The following is an 8,099-nucleotide window of genomic DNA, read 5'->3' on the forward strand; positions in this document are numbered from 1 at the left end:
TTCTCCACTTAGTGTATAGAGAGGAGTACAAACACTGAATCTGGAGTTGTGTGAGATGGTAGGTTTGTACGGAAAGCACAAGATTAGAAATTAAAAGAAAGATTTAATGGAAAATGGGCTGTGAGACAGCAATCAGGATGAAATTTTTTTTTACAAGTCACTTAAATTACCGACCACACATTAATTCTGAGGTTAAGCCCGTTGGTTAAACTAATCACTATTAATCAATGAAGCTGTTAATCAAATTGCTGAGAGCACAGGACCGAGGAAATTAGGCAGTCAGATAATCTCTTGGGCTGACCAAAGCTGCAGAAAAGTTTGTGTCTCCCTCAGAAAAATGAGCAATGAGATAACAGTTTGTATGCTGTCTGCAAATGATATCTGCAACAGCATCAAGTCCTACCATGCCTTATTTTGGGGGGTTTTTTTACCTATCTCCTGCCTTTCTGCCACATGCATGCTTTTGCCCCACGCTTGCACTGTCTGTCTCTCACACAAACACATGAAAGCGAGGATGGAAAAGGCCTGCAATGGAGAGGTTTCAAGTGGAGGATTGATGGCCAGTGATTGTGAAGCCAAATCACTCGCTATACTTGCTTTGCACTACATGATTTCCTGCTGCTATTTCTAGTTACAGTAGATAATAAAATCTGTTACAAAACCCTCTTAACAAGAAAACAAAACACAGATGGCATGTTGAACGTAAAGCATCTGGGGATGGTAATCAACTCTGGCCTCAAAAGCTGTTTTGTTCCATCCCAGTTTTCTTGAGAAAGTGGGAAAGGGACAGCAGGAAATACTGTGTAAGTTGCTGGAGTGAACTAATTCTGTGCTGGGAAGTAGCTGTGTCTGTGGACAGAATACTTAGGACTAATGCATAATGTTGGTATCCTCTTATCTCTTGAGGCCTTGGTTAGGAGAGCCATCTAGAAGGTATTTGTTCATCAAACTGATAGCCAACTATTTAAGAACCGGCACGGATACTTCTAAAAGAAAGAAAATGTGATTATTATTTGTGCTATAAATTGTGAAAATGGAATATTAGTCAAGGCTTAAAGAGCAGATGATGCCTTACAGAAAACTTTAAAAAATATCCCATTGAGAAATACTTATATCATGCATCATATTTTAAGTCTTTATCCTCCTTTGATCTTTGGTAATACAAACAGTGAACCAGATCTGGAAATCAATTGCAGAGGGTATGTTTGGCATAACTTCACTGACCCCTTTTCTGTTTGTTAGCCTGCCTTTGCAGCCCAGCGCCACAGAGATCAGCCGGGTTCAGTTTCAATGCAAAGGTCCTTGCAATGAATGCATTCATGTATTCCCAGGGGCCAGCCTTGGAGAGTGCTACCTGCTGAGGGAATATTACCCATTTGTTTGTGAGAACATGAAAACAGATAATGACAGATAACAAAACGGTTATGCCCTCGTCCTTGTTGGTGAGCAAAGAGCAATGGAGCGTATCTTGGGGAAGATTTATGCCGAGATGCTTTGGTCTTATTCCCTGGTGTGAGCTGATGCAGGGCTGCTGCAATTTATGCCGACTGCTTGAGGCCTTCTTTTCCAGCAGACATGAATTTCACTGAGCAAGAGAGTAGCTTCCATATTTGCTGTGTTGTGTGTCTTCAGGCCTTTGGGATCTGGACAGAAACAATTTACTGATGATAGATGTCAGCATCTGCAATTGGGCACATATTTAGGTGTCTCTTTCTGTCTCTTTTCCTCCATGGGGGCTGCCAGTATTGCCCTCAGGTGGTCCAGACTGCTCAGCAAAAGCAACATGATACAGAGTGGACCAAAATCGGGTGAACAAACAAGAAGCTCAACATATTTCTTTGTTCCTACTGACAGAGGTTATTCCTTTCTCACCAGACATATCCTGAAAGCACTGCCATGTCTATGAGTGCCTTGCCATGCAACCTGTTGATAAACTGATTAAATGCAAGTTACAAAGGTGTCTTTGAAGTGGTTTTGAAGCTGGCATGGATTTTGCTTAACTGGTTTGGGTATGGAAAATTAATGGCAGGTATATGTCAATGCATTGGGCACAGCAGAAGAGTGAGTGGGTTTCATATTTTGCTGACAAGAGATGACACTTCACTGGCTACTGTAAAGAAATTGGATTTTTTAATTGCCTTAAAACATTGCTACTGTGCAAAGAAGCCTCTAGTCAGGAGATTCAAAAATAAAGGCTCAGGGGAGGAAACCCTAGCACACAGCCTCTAGTCAGGAGATTCAAAAATAAAGGCTCAGGGGAGGAAACCCTAGCACACAAACTGTTAGATTTGTGGAGGCCCGGACACGAGTCTCTGGGTGGATGATGTTTATCTAAAGAAGGCAAGTGGTGACTCCCAGGGGGTGTGATGCTTATCTCCTATGAGCCAGGCCATGTCAAAGGAGCCCCTCTGTGCACACACCCACCACTAAATTGGAGAAGGCTTCACTTTTAGCAGGGGTGCCTCCAAAGCACACCCCTGCCCTCACCCAAGCCTAAAATGCTTTGCAAAAACCAGCACATACAGCCTCTGCAAAACCAGCACGACTGTGCAAAAACAGCACCCCCCACACATGCGGAGGAGGCACCAGGAGGGTTCTGAGGGTATATAAATCCATTGGAATTTATGTTTTGTGGTCTTCTTTCCCCCACCACTCCCCAGTGGAGCAAGGCATTAGTGACACAAGTTCGTTGGAGAGGTCCAAGTGGTGACTATAAACTCTTTTTCTCTCTCTTTCTTTCTCTATTTTCCCTTACACATTTCCTTGGGTAATATTCTTATGTTTTTAAGTTACCATATTACTATAGATAACAACAATCAAAAGGGCTACATACCTGTTTTCCTTTGCAACCAAATTGTTCTAAAATAAATCATATATATATATGTAAACACTGATCATCTAGTATCAATTTACTTTAATTCACCCCAACGGATTTACTAGCAGAAAAACAAAAGTTACTTCTGCCTCTTAGGGTGGGCTGTAACAGCTTCATGTGGCTGCAACAGCATCAGCCTACAGTTCACAATTATTTTGAAGATGTGGGTGCTAGTTTAATCATCTACCTTACTCTGGTGTTATTTACTACTTCCCAGTGACTCCAAAATATCAAACTTCAGCACAGATTTTCTGGCTATGTGGCAGATTTTAGGCCTTGTTGCTTGAGCATTATATGTAGTTTTTGAGAAGAAGAAGGGATTTGATTATAGAAGACACTTGTTGATGTTCTATTGCACTTGCCTGCACTTACTAGATTTTTCAATGACAACAGTATTTCTGACAGTCACAGTAGACTCCTATTCACCATGAGGCCAAATAAGGGTGTTATATACCAGAGGGAACCTCTGAGGACCTGTGTGGAAGGTCATTACAGCAAAGGCTGAGCACCGCAGTGAAATCCGGCAAGACTGCTCTTAACCATGTCCTGTGTAACCTTGTTTTCACTGAAGTAGCTAACCCAGATGGACAAGTGGATTGTGACTCAGAAAGTTTCCCTCTGTCAGTTTGTGGCAGGGCTTGCACCCATTGGCAGCTCTTTGAACCCTGTCTGGCATGCCACAGAAATTAACCACAAAAAAGGTGATTAGAAGGGAAATGGCCTCAGTACACTCAGCAAGGGCTGTAACACACATATCTAACATGGTTTGTTAGTATTTCTGCTTCCCTGGGGAGATAGGGCTCTGTTCTGAGGTAACTCTTGCCTTGTGAAGGGTGTTGTGCTTTGCTGATGACCAGTCCCTGCTGGAGCATCTGTGGGAGAGTCCTACAGTGGTACTGCAGACAGGCAGAGATGCAAGCTAGTGGCAGCAGATATCAGCATGAACAAAGCTGGCTCCATTTGTTCACTGTGGACTGTGAATTCCCCCATGAGATGGCCCATGCTGCATGCCACTCAGGGAGTACTACAAGAGCTCTGATCCCCTGCACCTGAAAAGGTGGTTGCAGCCTCCCAGGAACTGTAGCTATGAACAAGCCTCACATCAGGCCCTCTCTCATGCCCCAGCACTGTCCACAGGGTGATGTTGTCAGAAAAGCCTTTTCATGTTTCTTGGCAGACAAAATATTTGTGAACTGGAGTCATAGAAGGAAGCCTGGGTAAGCAGTGTGAGCACATAGGATCTTAAATGGCATATGAGGCCAAGCATAAAGGTTAGTAAAGGCTTCATCTGCTCTAGGAGGTGGGTTTGAATATGGGGTGAGCACAGCTCAGTTGGTCCTGAGCTAGGAAAGAGGAGAGGGAGGTTTTGGTCTTTCTTCAGCAAGACAAACCTGGGTAAGAAATGGTCATCAGAGAGTCCAGAGGCTGTCCATGCAGTCACCAGCTGCATACTTGCACAGAGTTTTTTTAGAAGTGATGGAGGGCCCCAGCTAATGCTGCAATGCACAGAGCAGCCTTCCCATGGACATGTGGCAAGTCCACTCTTCCTGCGCCTTTGGTATAAAGTTTTCCTGTGTGCTTTCATATCAGCTATGAGAGGCTGCACAGGCAGTGAGGCGTATCTGGTGTCAGACCTGCTGCATATTGGTAGAAAGCCTTTACCACTTGGGGGTCCAAGGACCTGGACCTCTGGGCATAGCCCTCTTACACTCCACAGCACCAGTCCAGCAGGGCTTCATTGTTGGAGGACGTGGCCAAAAAATCTTTGTGGAGGTTAGCACTGAAGACAGGAGGTGCACTTATCCTCAGGCACAGTGGCAGATGACTTCAGACATGTCACCTCACTCATATGGAGGACATGGGTTTGAACCTGAGTCTCTGATATGCTGTTACCTCATCCTTATCCTTCGGACTCCTTTTTTTTATCTCTGCTGTCTATCTTTCTGGATCTGTTCTCTCTGCCATTGGTGCTTCGACTCTGAAAAACATTTCAGACATGGCTTCATTGAAGCTGTGTGTGCAGTTCACAGAGCTCTGGTTGGTCTGATCGAAAAGGTGAAGGTTGTTGGAGAATTCAGAAACATTATCAGGGATCATGGACTCATGGCATTTATTTGCGGGGCCACGCAGTGGCTTAAAACCTCACACCCGTCCCCCAGGAGGCAGGTACTACTTTCTCCTCCTCCTCGTCTGCTGCTCCAGGCTGCCAAGCACCTGGCTTATTCCTGGGAATTACCCAGTGCCATTAGATGTATTGCCAGCTCTGTTCTCTATGTATTGATCTCATGGGTCCAGATCATAAAATTATAGTACTCACATGAAAAATATAAAGGTTGGCATGATGACATTTAGTACTGTAGGCTAGACATATATATGCATGTATATATGTAAACAAAAGCAGACCTAGCATTTTGTGGCATGTATTTTCAGCAGTCTGCACAGGAAACAAGACATGGCAGATGGTTGGTCTCTCAGCAGGGTAAGAATTAGGATTATTTGGAAAACCTTAACTGTTCCTTGATGCATATGCAGTTTAGTTTATTGATGATTTTGGTAGTTTTTTAAAGCAGGGGTATTTTATGTTCTTTGATGTGAATACACGGTTCATTCTTGACTGTGCTTTTAAAAGCATCTCATCTCTGTGTGTGTGCTCATGTGTGTTTGATGAGGAAAGCAGCATAGGCTAAGGGAGAAAATGATAGTGCGTGAACATGCATTACCTTCCCAGCAGGGAAGTGACTTGCCCCTGAAGATCATGTCAACCTTAGGCATTTAGAGAGTGAGATACCTGGAAATTTTGTTTTGAATGGCTACTGAGACCAGGAGGGATAACTGGAAGGGGCTGGATGCCTCAGTGTGGGCTGGGAAGCAGGCAGTTGAGGACTAGCACTAAGCAGCCCTGTCTGCTGCAAAAGGAGGTGAAGCATGTTCAGGCAAAGCCCCTCCTCCCCATCTTCAGAAGGCTGTGATTGCCTCTGTAAGGTGTTATCAGTCCAAACATTCTGAATAGTTTGCTGGGGACTATGTTTTACTTAATTGAGCAGAAAATAAAAATTACATGGACATGGAGGGTTAATAACAATGCAGAGATGGGGGGCAACATGTGCTTCTTAGAAAATAAAAGCCAGCAGTCCCATTGCTACATCCTGTTCTCAGGGTGTAAAGTAATTGAACACATTGCAATAGCTGGAGATAAACATGTCTGCATAACTTTGAAGGTCTGTTTGATTAACTTATAAAGAATTGAAGCTCAATCTGGTTTGAAGTGAATTCATTTTCCCTTAATTCCTGATCAGATAATAGGAAGCCAAAAAATAAAGACAGCACAACAAGTTCTGTGGTAGAGATGCACCATATCTTCCCAGAGATGACTAGACTAGGGTTCTGATGTGCTACATGTGCATGGAAATAGCGGTGTTTGGATAGCAAAGCTGTAGGACCTCTTCGGCAGCAAGACTGTGCACTTCTACACAGGATCATAGGAGAGTTGAGGTTGACACCACCTCTGAGTTTGTCTAGCCCAACCTGCTTGTTCAACTATAGATACTAAGATACACTTAGATACTAAGTGTGTATTTCTTTCCTTGCAGGGTTTTAGGCTCTAGCAGTAAATAAACTGAGAGAAAAGAAAGACACACACCCCCAATTTGCAAAATACATTAATTTTTCTCTCTTTCTACCAGAAGGATGAGAAGCAGACAGCCAATTTTGTAATCTGAAAAACTTAGTATGTCCTAAGGATTCCTCTGAGGGTGAAATTCAAGCCATGCTTTAAGATAGTGTGAACTGTACATATTCCTAGTTAACTGTGTGCAGCAAATAATGTTCAATGAATGAAAGAGCAGAGCAGTGCCGCACTCAAGACAGGGGGCAGAACTATCTCTCTGTTCCAGAGGCTTTTATACAGACACTGCCTCTTTTCTCCAATTCTTTCCTGGATAATAATGTCCTACATAAGTGGCTCTTTAAAGTGCTTCTACAGCTATTCTCAAGTAATAACCATGCATTGTGCATTGTCTGTCTGAGAGCTGGCATTAGCGAGAGACCACCCTGGCCATTTGTGGTGTGGCTCTGCAAGGAGGCTGCATTAACATTGCTGGGGGGCTCAGAGTGCTTGAGTGCCCCACTGCTGTGACCTTCAACTAAACACACTGGAGCTGCATTAAGAGGACTCTGGATTTTTTACATTTCATCTACTTTATCTGTTTGAACGCAAATATACCTTTCATCACATCCCTTTGCACTCAGACTGTCATGATCCATTTTCCACAGTGTTCATCCAGATGGCTTTCACAGGTTAGATTTCTCCTGCTGATTTTTTTTCAGTACAAAGATGCCACTGTTTACTTCAGGCACTAAGAGTGCTTAACCAGGATATTATTTTCTGCTGAAAGTTTTACTTTCCTAATCATGGCTGAGTGCCTTCCACAGAGACATCCTCAGCCACTGAATGGTGGCTTGGAAGCTTGACAGTTGCCTCCACCCCTCTGAAATACACAGCCTGCTGTGGCTGCTCATGTTGACTTCATGGATCCCAGTCCTCCCCCCATCTGCAGCACTGGGGGAGGAGAGGGACAACATCTCTTGGCACACAATTTGAGCTCCAAGTAGCACATTCTCAGTATCACAGGGCCCATCAATTACTACCTGGCCGTGTCTCCACGTCAAAACCGGGGGGTGTTGGTGATGTGCTGCTGGTGGTGTGGGAAGCCCTGCTTCCCTGTAAGAAGACCTATCAGCTGAAACTCAGCATGGAACATGTCTCAGGACAAGGTGTTTGTTCTGGTTGTGTCCTCCGTATGATGCATTCAGCTTTTTTCATATTACGCTTCGTAATTGTATTAATAAAAGGTATTTACCCTTCATTATTTTCATTCTCTAGAGGATTACTGAAGACAGGATATAATTAATCCAGATGCTCATACAAATTCAGGGAGGTTGTGGGCAACAGCCACTTTCTTCACTAAAAGTAATTGCACATATTCACCACAGTCCAACCTCTGTGGCATTTTAAGAGGAGCATGTCTAATTCATGAAAGGGAAGAATTGGTTATTATCAGTATTATCTGTAGCACTCTGGCTTAATTAAGAGTGTTAAAGAAAGATAAAAGGTAGGAAAGAAATGCAGGAAGATGAAATGAATTGCCCAAGGTCACAGGATGGAGATTAGCACCTGGGTCTTCACCATCCCAGCCTTGTGCCCAGCCCATTAGATCAGATGGCC

This window comes from Pseudopipra pipra, chromosome 2, assembly GCF_036250125.1.
Source record: "Pseudopipra pipra isolate bDixPip1 chromosome 2, bDixPip1.hap1, whole genome shotgun sequence".
NCBI lineage: Eukaryota > Metazoa > Chordata > Aves > Passeriformes > Pipridae > Pseudopipra > Pseudopipra pipra.